General features: G+C 48.4%; 2 non-coding genes and 1 pseudogene across 2 annotated transcripts; all 3 read left to right on the plus strand.

Moving 5' to 3' along the window:
• Window positions 1-6,949: 6,949 nt before the first annotated feature.
• LOC144976023 (U2 spliceosomal RNA) lies at window positions 6,950-7,141 on the plus strand. Its single transcript, XR_013646038.1, has one exon. It is a non-coding gene; the product is annotated as a U2 spliceosomal RNA (small nuclear RNA).
• Window positions 7,142-8,039: 898 nt separating this feature from the next.
• On the plus strand, window positions 8,040-8,244 carry LOC144976021 (U2 spliceosomal RNA; annotated as a pseudogene).
• Window positions 8,245-9,082: 838 nt separating this feature from the next.
• Window positions 9,083-9,273, plus strand: LOC144976006 (U2 spliceosomal RNA). The gene has a single exon (XR_013646023.1). It is a non-coding gene; the product is annotated as a U2 spliceosomal RNA (small nuclear RNA).
• The last annotated feature ends 3,004 nt before the right edge of the window (window positions 9,274-12,277 follow it).

A 12,277-nucleotide genomic window follows, 5' to 3' on the forward strand; every position in this document is an offset into this window, starting at 1 on the left:
CGTAGTGCACCCCCACCCAACCCTAAAAATAAACCTCCACATCAGGGATGTTAACAAATCCCTGGTGTCGGGGTATTGAAATGGGTGGCTCCCTCCGTCAAGGAAGGCGGCCTCACCAGGGCCCTCGCCCCCTTCGCCAAGCCCGGCACCATCGTTGTCGGCAAACCCAGACGGGACGAGCTGGACTCGTATACGTTCCGTCTGGAGAAGATAGATGGGGTAGAAATACCCCACTATCTAAAATTTGAGGTAGGTGGCGCCTTCCACCACGTAAAAGTGCACATTCCTGGGCGTGTGCCGGCATGCTCCACATGCTACAATGTGGGGCAACCCTTTCTACTTGTGCCCTACTAGAGCACGGTATGCACCAGGAGTGAATTCAGCACGAAATCCCACTATCCCTCCTCCTTTTCCATCTTCACCTACTGGTTCTGTCACGCCTTCCGGCAACCCCCTGCCGGACGCACCATCCCAATCCCAAGAACCTTGGAACCAGGTAGTAAAAAAGGGAAAGAAACACACAACACAACACTCCAACACACAAAAAAACAACACACCAAATACACCACTACTCACAAGCTACACCACTAAACCACAGACACCAAACGCAAACCCTCAAGACAACACTCCAAAAGATACCAACACAACAAAAACTGCACCAATGAAACAACTAGAACAGGAACCACACAACTCCCCATACACACCAAAACGAACATCATCCATGACAAATCTACACCAACACACCACACCAACACCAGTAATAATCCCTTTAGAAAGGGCAACATCACCCCCACCCCCATCCACACCCCCCAACCCCAATAACAAACCCAAAAACTCTCCCCCCAAAAAAAAAATACAACCACACCATCGCCCTTCAAAGCACACACTTCACTCACACGATCACCACCTGGGGCTTGCCCAAGAGCACGAAAAAATCACAGAACACACTACCCAATATCTACACAAACACATGCATACACACCTCACCAAAGAAGCTCTTCCCTCAAGAGGAAGACTCCACCCATCCAAAACATCGAGAGGGAAAGGTCACTACCCAGACCACCACGACACATGGGAGACACACACCCCAATACTTAAACAAAACAATACACACACTAAACCCAGACATGCAGCCTACAGTCCACACATATATACCTACATACAAACGCAACTCTAGATACAACAAACACACCACCTCTAGAGAACAAGCAAAATCATACACTAAAAACAAACCATACAAAATAAAAACACCCTACAAAGAGGATGACCCCCCACCATTGACAATCATAACACTCAACATCAGAGGCATGAGACAGAAAATACAAGACATTAAAAATCTAATAAGGAAACAAAGACCAGACTTCTTACTGTTACAAGAAACGAACATACACGACAAATTCACACAAGAACGAACACTTCTCGAACTCAAACCAGAAGTTAAAAATATATTTTGGACAATCGACAAGAAAAAAAGAAACTGTAGAGGAGTAGCCATAATAAAAATCTCCGACAATTGGACTGTTACCCAACACGACCATGACAACACAGGACGAATAGGGAAAATAGACGTGACTCAAGACGGCTACAAATTCCAAATTTACAACATCTACGGACCTGCCTCAAGAACAGACGAAAAAAAGACAACGTTTTAGACTTAGAGAAAAGAATGGAAATAAACCCATCAACACCCATCATCCTAGCAGGGGATTTCAATAACACACTACACCCCCGCGACACAACTCACCATAGAACACAACAAACAGTCATAGACAAACAAATACTACAACGAATTTTAGAAAAACACAATCTAACAGATACATACAGAGAAACATTCCCACTCGGGAAAGAAACCACCTTTAAATCATTCGCAAACACAGGATCCAGACTCGACAAAATATACATATCCAAAACAACCCCAATAACAGAAATTAAACACCTAGAGAACACACTAGACTACACAGACCACAAAGCTGTCTACGCCCAGTACGGCACCCAAATTACAAGACCCAAACAAAAAAGTGCCTACTGGAAATTCAACAACAGTCTCCTGCAGGACCATTATTACATACAATACATGACCGACATCATATTAGACTATACGGACAACATACCAAATGACAACATCCGAGAATGGTGGGACACCCTCAAACAGACCATACAAACGCTAACACAAATGATAGGGAGAAAAGTACAAGACAAAACCAACAGAAAGGAAACAAAGTACAAAACAATCATCAACATAGACAGGGCGCGTGACAACAAAACAGAAATACAAACACAACCACATGTTACTAAAGCAATAGAAAAACTGAAAGAAATTGAACAAAGAAAATTCAGAGGCCACAAAGTAAGAAACACATACAAAACACGCAACGACTACACTGATTTAAACGACACAATAGCACGAATAGAAAACGAACTACACAATAGACGACATATAGACAAAATCAGAACAACAGATGGGCAAATAACAAAAAACGAGACAGAAATCCTTGAGACCTTCTACAATTTTTACAAACAACTATACACAAGTGGCGAAATATCAACAGATATACAAGACCACTACACCGATTATACAAAGAAGTTGACAGACGAACAGAAAGAACAATTAGATACAGAGATCACAATAGAAGACCTACAACACAGCCTAGAGAACATGAACACAAACAAATCCCCAGGCCCCGATGGACTAACAGTAGAATTCTACAAAAGTTTCTTCCCTCTCCTTAAAAAACCCCTCCTAGAACTGACTAAAGAAATACACAAAGAAGGACAATTAACGAACAGCCAAAAGATATCATACATAACCCTCATACCCAAAGAAAGCAACACAACAGACGTCAAACAATACAGACCCATATCCCTCCTAAACACCGACTACAAAATTATAGCGAAAACTTTAAGCAACAAAATCAAAATTCACCTACCCCAACTGATAGACAAAGAACAAACATGTAGCATAAAAAACAGAACAATAGAACAACACACAAACTTCATCAGAGACCTTATAGGATACGTAAAACAGACACACACACACGCATACATTTTGTCCATCGATCAAGAGAAAGCTTTCGATAGATTAGAACACAGTTTCTTACACAAAATATTAGAACACAACAACATAGGCCCTTATTACAGAAGATGGATAAAAATACTATACAACAACCCCTCCAGCTGTGTAATAGTCAATCAAAAAGTATCTGATCCCTTCAAAATCGGTCGGTCAGTACGACAGGGTTGCCCTCTCTCTCGGCCCAACTATACATCTTATGTCTCGAAACCGTTTTGGAAAAAATTAGGAGAAACCCGAAAATTAAAGGCACCAGAATTCCCGGAAAAGCCAACAAAAAACTCATCGCGTATGCCGATGATGCAACCCTAATTCCGAGTGATATACCTAGCAAACACAAAATTTTAGAAACTTTCAAAAATTTCGGCCTCGCTAGTGGTGCCAAACTAAATATTAAAAAGACCAAAATCATGAATCTCGGTCCCGAACCCTTAGAAACCAAAAAAGCCCAGATACCCGACATGCAATGGGTTAACCAAATTAAAATCCTCGGAATAACGTACTGTCAAAGACACACGACACCGAAACACATCTGGAGTGGAATTGTACACAATATAGACAAGAAACTACATTCATACACATACATCAAAGCCAATATATTCGATAGAACCAGGATAGTGAACACCTACATTATTCCAAAAATCTTATACTACATCAAAATCTTCAAACCTCCGTTCACCACAATAAAGAAATTAGAAAGACGCATAGACACATTTATACTACAAGACGCAAAACCCATTCCACACGAAATACTCACACTTCCCACAGAATCAGGCGGCACAGGACTAAAATGTATTAAAAGAACCTTAGACACAACTAGATCAGATATATAGACAAAATAATACAAGAATCGACAGGAAATAAATTCGGGTCATACTACTTAGGGACACGACTAACACAATTTAAAAAGATCGACCACACACTCCCCCATTTCGGAGGTATGACACTCCCTCCTTTTTACAAAGAATGCGTAGGACTAGTAAACAAATACCCAGACACAATAAATAAACAATTAGACAGTAAACAGATATACAGAACAATAAACACACCAAACAAACGCAGAGAACAAGACCTAATGCACGCATCAGGACTAACATTAGATAACATGAGAGTGCCTCAGAAAACTTACATAAACATGATACTTCTAGATACAGTAAGCATATAACATACAGACTGATGTTCAACGCCTTACCAACAAACAACACGCCCAGTTGCGCCTTATGCCGAGCGCTTTGTCCAACACAAAATGTACACATTTTCACAAACTGCATTAAAACAAAAACACTGATTAGAGCCACAATAAACACAATACAAAAAACAATACGACAACCCATACATACAGAAATAGCATTTAGACATAATATCATCCCCAAAACTGACAATGCAACACATGAAATAAACATACACATCCTAGCAGCAGCAAGACAAGCGATTTGGACTGCATGGATGGGTCAAGTACACAGACAAAACACCACTAATACCGACATGTCATTAATATTTCTTAACATAATACAAAAGAAATACAAAAACGATTTAGATAAAGAGAGAGAAACAAGATGGAACAAATATACCGACCTAATAGCACAATTCAGATAGATGACCTTCCACCGAGACATTTCAACTCTCTGCACCACACCCACAACCTGACCCTACCCCTCCCCTCCGCCCCCCCCCCCCCCCCCCCAGCTAGCTTTACAAACTTTATTTATACATATATTATTTACACCTCTATTATCGATCATTTACCTGACTGATCACTTACTATTATATATTCCTTCCCCTAGTATTTAGTTATTTCCTTCCTTCCTACTTTTGCTGTAGTATTATCCTTTTCTATATTAACTTCCCCTTTCGCCCCCTCTAACACACTGATATAGCCATAACTTTTTCACCAACTTCACTGCCAAACAACCTAGTTACAAACAACGAGGTGCGTCCATGTCTATTCTTACCCCCCCCCCCCCCCCCCCCCCCCCCTTTCTCTCTCAGCATTGATAATGATACACAACCCGATGAATCGATCATCCTTCTCCTAACTCTTCGGCCTCCGGAATAATATAATCAGAACCATTCTGTATATAACTAATTCTAACCTTTTCCTTTGTTTCTACACCCCCCCCCCCCCCCCTCCCCCACACAGTACATCCAATCCTACCCCACATCTAGATAGATAATACAGACAGCCCCCTTCCCATCACCCTGATACAAACGGAGACGGAAAAGAATACCAACATAAACGACAGAAGATCTCGCCAAGGAAAAATGCAGAGTACCACCCTTTTTGTATTTTTATTTATCTGATTGCAAAACTATAGCTAGAGTAGAGAACACAGACCCTATTTCGGCTCTAAAAGATCATGTGGCAGATAAAACCATCTAATAATTAATGATACTAATACTAACATACAAAACATCCCCCTCCCCCACCTAAAAATTCCCACTTATACTAAACTCAACAAAATAACAATAACAAACCTCCAAGGAAAGGACGTGACACAAGTGTTTAGTAAGATATAATCCCCCTTTTTTTTTTTGTTTTTTTTTGTTTTTTTTTTTTTTTTTTTTTTCCGATGCGGCCCCGGCGAACTCGGCGCAACGGCCCACGGCAGAGACGGCGCGGGGCAATGTGTGTGCCGCGCAGCATGCCGGAGGGGTCTAGTCCCGCCCAACCCGCCTGAAGCGCGGCTGAAACAATTGCGCTGCGGCGTCTAGACTGCCGTGGACCACATGTATGCAGATGAGATCAGTCGGGGCCGACTCGGAAAGAAGAATATTTACAATATTTATAATATTAAAACGTACACCTTGTACACCCACAGTCACAACTCCCCCCCCCCCCCCCCCCCCCCCCCCCCCCCACGATTCTAACCTTATCGAAAAATTAACTATATTCATAGAATAATAAAATAACCAATGCTGCATAGGGAAAGACCACGTGCACAGTAGTTGAAGCAGCGAATGACGCTCGGCTAGAGAGCGGGAAAGTGGGTGGCCACCCTTGGACTCCTAAGGGAGCAAGGGAATAGGTTACTAACAAATTAATCAAAAGTTTTCCTTTTAAAAGCATAACCACCTTCATCACCAGTTTCCAATCTACTCCCATAATTTAGCAATAGCCCAAGAACATCAACCGACCACAACAATTAATAAACCCACAAGACGTTTGACCCGTGTATTCACCATCCCAACAACAGAAGCAATTCAGAAACCTCCCCCCCCCCCCCCCCCCCCCCCCCCCCCCCATCCAACCTAAAACCTAAACCTAAACTCACTTCCACAATAACCCCATATTACAGAAGTTCGAATATTCCGATCAGCTGATAGGCTGCAGCCTTTCAACTCCCACCAATCAAAACCCTAAGAATCCAAACACCCCCCCCCCCCCCCCCCCCCACCTACTAAACCTCTGTCAGTCCCAGACAATTTATCTAAACAACATTACAAACAGCCCTGAATCATCAATAAACCGATTGGTACAGGATCTCTGTCATCCACCAATCGCAGCACATTTTATCTACTCTCCACATCCAACCATGAACAGCTATTTAATTGTTAATTTAAATCATCAAAAAAAAAATAACAAAATTTATTACAACCCACCAACACAATATAACCTCTAACTGACCAACTGCCCAATTAACCCCCCACCCTCCATGAACGCGTTAGGCAACATTAATATTTCAACCATTATTTCATTTATAAAAAAAAAAATTTAAAAAAAAAATAAAAAAAAAAATAAAATAAATAATTATATTATTATCGTAACGTACGATACAGAAGCAGTTAATGCCAAAGCCTTCCTACTGCTACTACTACTAAACACATAATAATCAACCTAACAAATACAATTTTTACTAATTAAGAGGGTCATTAGATAGTATGGCCTGGGTCTAAAAAAAAAAAAAATCGAGTGTAGTATCTGTTCTTATCAGCTTAATATCTGATACGTGGTCTATATGATCACTTTGATATTAAACTGGTTTTTAGACACACGCGAGATGCCCAGGGCTTGCTCTGCTCTCGCGACGAGTCGGCCCGGTTTTGAAGTCCTTCCGGGACGGCTCACTATGCAATGAATAATGTCACGAGTGGTTCTACTTCTTATAGTTATAGCATGTTTTTGTTTTATAAGAGGTTTATCGAACTGATTTGATTTCTACCTGTTAACTCCATCTGTCTCAGAGGTAGCATTATTTTTAAATCATATTTTCTATCTAATTGAACCACGATAAATGTGGAACAAAAACATAGATTTACCGATGTCTTATCTGAGAGATAGAGAAGGATAGGGAGAGAGAGGGAGAGAGAGGGAGAGAGAGAGAGAGAGAGAGAGAGAGAGAGAGAGGAGGGGGGTGGGGTGAGTGTGATAGAAGATAAATAGAGAGAGAGAAGTGGCGGATGTAGGGATATGGCATCGCTTTGATTATTTTTACATCCTTTTTTATTTTTTTAAATTTAGGTACTTCTTTCTAAGGTATCAGATTATTGTCTGAACTTTATTCTTGGTTTATATATCTTGTTTCGTATTTCATAACAAACTCTCTCTTTCTCTGTCTCTCTCTCTCTCTTTCTCTCTCTCTCTCTCTCCTTCTCTCTCTATCTATCTACCTATCTCTCTCTCTCTGTTTCTCTCTCTCTCTCTCTCTCTCTCTCTCTCTCTCTGTGTGTGTGTGTGTGTGTGTGTGTGTGTATGTAATTTATTCTGGTTCCCAACTTCCAACACAAATGCTGGTTTGCTAAGAGTATGATTTTTTTTGGGTAAAATTTGTATGTATATTTTACTTGCATTGCTTGTAAATAATTATTTAATCAAACGATTTGAAGTAAATATATTATTAGAATTATTTGTTGCATTTTGTTTTTGGATGTAAGTATTAATAATACTTCGAATTATATATACATTTTTTAAACACTTTCCTAAATGAGACGGTCGTTTTAAATAAACATATAATCATTGACGGGCATCAATATCGCTTCCGGCCTTTTGGCTGAGATCGAGTGTAGTATCTGTTCTTATCAGCCTAATATCTGATACGTGGTCTATATATGATCACTATATGATCACTTTGATATTAAACTGGTTTTTGGACACAGGCGAGATGCCCAGGGCTTGCTCTGCTCTAGCGACGAGTCGGCACGGCTTTGAAGTACTTCCAGGGGACGGCTCACTATGCAATGAATAATGTCACGAGTGGTTCTACTTCTTATAGTTATAGCATGTTTTTGTTTTATTAGAGGTTTATCGAACTGATTTGATTTCTACCTGTTAACTCCACCTGTCTCAGAGGTAGCAGTATTTTTAAATCATATTTTTTATCTAATTGAACCACAATAAATGTGGAACAAAATCATAGATTTACCGATGTCTTGTCTGAGAGATAGAGAAGGATAGGGAGAGAGAGAGAGAGGGAGAGAGAGAGAGTGAGAGAGAGAGAGAGAGAGGGGGGGGAGTGGGTGAGATACAAGAGATATAGAGAAAGAGAAGTGGCGGATGTTGGGATATGGCATCGCTTTGATAATTTTTACATCTTTTTTTATTATATTTAATTTAGGGACTTCTATCTAAGGTGTCAGATTATTGTCTGAACTTTATTATTGGTTAATATATCTTGTTTCGTATTTCATAACAAACTCTCTCTTTCTCTCTCTCTCTCTCTCTCTCTCTCTCTCTCTCTCTCTCTCTTTCTCTCTCTCTCTCTCTCTTTCTCTCTGTGTGTGTGTGTCTGTGTGTGTGTATGAAATTTATTCTGGTTCCCAACTTCCAACACAAATGCAGGTTTGCTAAGAGTATGATTTTTTGGGTAAAGTTTGTATGTATATTTTACTCTTATTGCTTGTAAATAATAATTTAATCAAACGATTTGAAGAACATCTATTACACGAATTATTTGTTGCATTTTGTTTTTGGATGTAAGTATTAATAACACTTCGTATTATATATACATTTTTTAAACACTCTCCTAAAGGATATGCTCGTTTTAAATAAACATAAAATCATTGACGGGAATCAATATCGCTTCCGGCCTTTTGGCTGAGATCGAGTGTAGTATCTGTTCTTATCAGCTTAATATCTGATACGTGGTCTATATGATCACTTTGATATTAAACTGGTTTTTGGACACACGCGAGATGCCCAGGGCTTGCTCTGCTCTCGCGACGAGTCGGCCCGGTTTTGAAGTCCTTCCGAGGACGGCTCACAATGCAATGAATAATGTCACGAGTGGTTCTACTTCTTATAGTTATAGCATGTTTTTGTTTTATTAGAGCTTTATCGAACTGATTTGATTTCCCTCCTCTCCCCCCTTTCCCCCCCCTTTCCTTCCCTTTTCCCTCCTTCCCTCTCCTTCCCCTCTTCTCCTCTTTTTCCCCCTCCCCCTTTCCCTTCCCCCCCCCCCCTCCCTCTTCCCCCCCTTCTCCCCTTTCCCTTCTTTCCCCTTTCTCCCTCCCCCTCCTTCTCCCTCATTTCCTTTTCCCTTTTTCCCCCCCTCCCTTCTCCCTTCCCCCCTCCCTTCCCCTTCCCCCCCCTCCCTTCCCCTTCCTCCCCCTTTCCCCTCCCTCCCCCTCCCCCCCCCCCCTTCTTCCCCCTCCCCTCCTCCCCCCCCCCTCCCCTTCCCCCCCTCCCTCCTCCCCTCCCCCTTCCCCCCCCCTCCCTCCCTCCCCCCCCTCCTTTTTCCCCTCCCCTTTCCTCTCCCCCCCCCTTTCCTCCCCCTCCCTTTCCTTCTCCCCTCCTCCTTTCTCCCCCCCCCTCTCCCTCCCTTCCTTCTCCCTTCCCCTCCCCCCCTTCCCTTCCCTCCCCCCTCCTCTCCTTTCCCTCCCTCCCCTTCTCCCCCCCTCCCCTCCCCCTTCCCCTCCCCTTCTCCCCCTCCTCCCCTTTTCCCTCCCTTCTCCCTCCCCCCCCCTTCTCTTCCCCTCCCCTCCCCTCCCTTTCTTCCCCCTCTTCCCTTTCCCCTCTCCCCCCCCCCCTTCTCCTCCCCCTCCCTTCCCCCCCTCCCCCTTCCTTCTCCCTTCCCCCCCCCCCTCTCCCTCCCTCTTCCCCTCCCCCCCCTCTTCCTCCCCTCCCCCTTCCTTTCCCCTCCCTCCCCTCCCCCTTCCCCCCCTTCCTCTCCCTCCTCTTCCTCTCCTCCCTCCCCTCCTCCCCCCTTCCTCCCTCCCCTCCCCCCTTCCTCCCCCTCCTCCCCTCTCCCCTCTCTTTCCTTCCCTTTCCCCCCCCTCCTCCCTCTCCCCTCCCTTCCTTCCCTTTCCCCCCCCCTCCCTCCCCCCCCTTCTCCCCTTCCCCTCTCCCCCCTCCCCCCCCTCTCCTTCCCCCTCTCCCTCTCTTCCCTTCCCCCCTTCCTCCTCTCTTCTTTTTCCTCCTCTCCTCCCCTCCCTCCTCTCTTCCCTCCCCCCCTTCCTCCCCCCCTCCCCTCCTCTCCCCCCTCCCCTCCCCTCTCTCTTCCTTCCCCCCCCCTCTTCTTCCCTCCTCCCCCCCCTTCCCTCCCCTCCCTCCCCTCTTTCCTCTCCTCCCCCCCCTCTCCCCCCTCCTCCCCTCCCCCTCCTTCTCCCTTCCCTCCTCCTTTCCCCCCTCCCCTCTCCCTCTTCCCCCCCCCCTTCCCCCCTCCCTCTCTCCCCCTCCTTCTCCCTCCCTCCCTCCCCCCCCCCTCTTCCCTCCTTCCTTCCTTCCCTCCCTCCTCCCTCCCCCTTTCCCTTTCCCCTCTTTCCTCCCCCCCCTTCCCTTCCCCCCCTCCCCCTCCCTCCCCTCCCCCTCCCTTTCTCCCCTTCCCCTCCCCCCCCCCCCCCTCTCCCCCCCCTCCCCTCTCCCCCTCCCTCCCCCCCCCTCCCCTCTTCTTCCCCCCCCCCCCCCTCCTCCCCTTCTTCCCCCTCCCCCCCCCCTCCCCTTCCCCCCTTCCCCCTCCCCCTCCCCCCCCTCCCTCTTCTCCTCCTTCCCCCTTTCCCCCCCCCCCCCCCCCTCCCCCTCTTCCCTCCCCCCCTCCCCCCCCCCCCCCCCCTTCCCCCTCCTTTCCTTCCCCCCCCCCCCCCCCCCTCCCCCCCCCCTTCCCCTCCCCCTCCCTCCCCCCTTCCTCTCCCCCCCTTCCCCCTCCCCTCCCCCCCCCCCCCCTTTTCCTCCCCTCCCCCCCCCCCCCCTCCCCCCCCCCCCCCCTCCTCCCCTTTCCCCTCCCCTCCCCCCTCCCCCCCTTCCCTCCCCCCCCCTTTCCCTCCTCCCCCTCCCCCTCCCCTTCTCCCCCCCCCCCCCCCCCCCCCTCTCCCCCCCCTCCCCCCCCCCCCCCCCCTCCCCCCCCCCCCCCCTCCTTCCCCTCCCTCCCCTCCTTCCTCCCCTCCCCCCCCCCTCCCCCTTCCTTTCCCCCCCCCCTTTCCCCTCCCCCTCTCCTCTCCCCCCCCTTTCCCCCCCCCCCCCCCTCCCCTCCCCCCCCCCCCCCCCTCTTCCCCTCCTTCTCCCCTCCCTCTCCCCCCCCCTCCCCCCTTCCCCCTCCCCCCTCCCCCTCCCCCTCCCCCCCCTCTTCCCTCCCCCCCTTTTTCCCCCTCCTTCCCCTTCCCCCTCCCCTTCCTTCCCTTTTCCCTCCCCCCCTTCCCCCCTCCCCCCCTCCCCCCCCCCTCCCCTCCTCCCCCCCCCCCCTCCTCCCCCCCCCCCCCCCCCCTCCCCCCTCCCTCCCCCCCTCCCTCCCCCTCTTCCCCCTCCCCCCCCCCCCTCCCTCCTTCCCCCCCCCCCCCCCCTCTCTTTCCCCCTCCCCCCCCCCCCCCCCCCCCCCTCCCCCCCCCCCCCCCCCCCCCCCCTCTCCTTCCCCCCTTTCTCCCCTCCCTCTTTCCCCCTCCCCCCCCCCTTCCCCCCCCTCCCCCCCTTTCCCCCCCCCCCCCTCCCCCCCCCCCCCCCCCCTCCCTCCCCCCCCCCCCCCTCCTCTTCTCCCCCCCCCCCCTCCCCCCCCCCCCCCTTTCCCTTCCCCCCTCCCCCCCCCCCCCCTCCCCCTCTCCCCCCTTCCCCCCCTCCCCCTTTCCCCCCCCCCCCCTCTTTCCCCCCCCCCCTCCCCCCCCCCCCTTCCCCCCCCTTCTCCCCCCTCTTCTCCCCCCCCCCCCTTCTTTCTCCCCCCTCCCCCCCCTCCCCCCCCCCCCCCCCTCTCCTCCCCCCCCCCCCCCCCCTTTCCCCCCTCCCCCCTTCCTCCTCCCCCCTCCCTCCCCCCCCCCCCCCCCCCCCCCTTCCCTCCCTCCCCCCCCTTT

Source organism: Berghia stephanieae, chromosome 6, assembly GCF_034508935.2.
Source record: "Berghia stephanieae isolate SIO BIC M18660-M18661 chromosome 6, UCSD_Bste_1.3, whole genome shotgun sequence".
NCBI classification, from domain to species: Eukaryota; Metazoa; Mollusca; class Gastropoda; order Nudibranchia; family Aeolidiidae; genus Berghia; species Berghia stephanieae.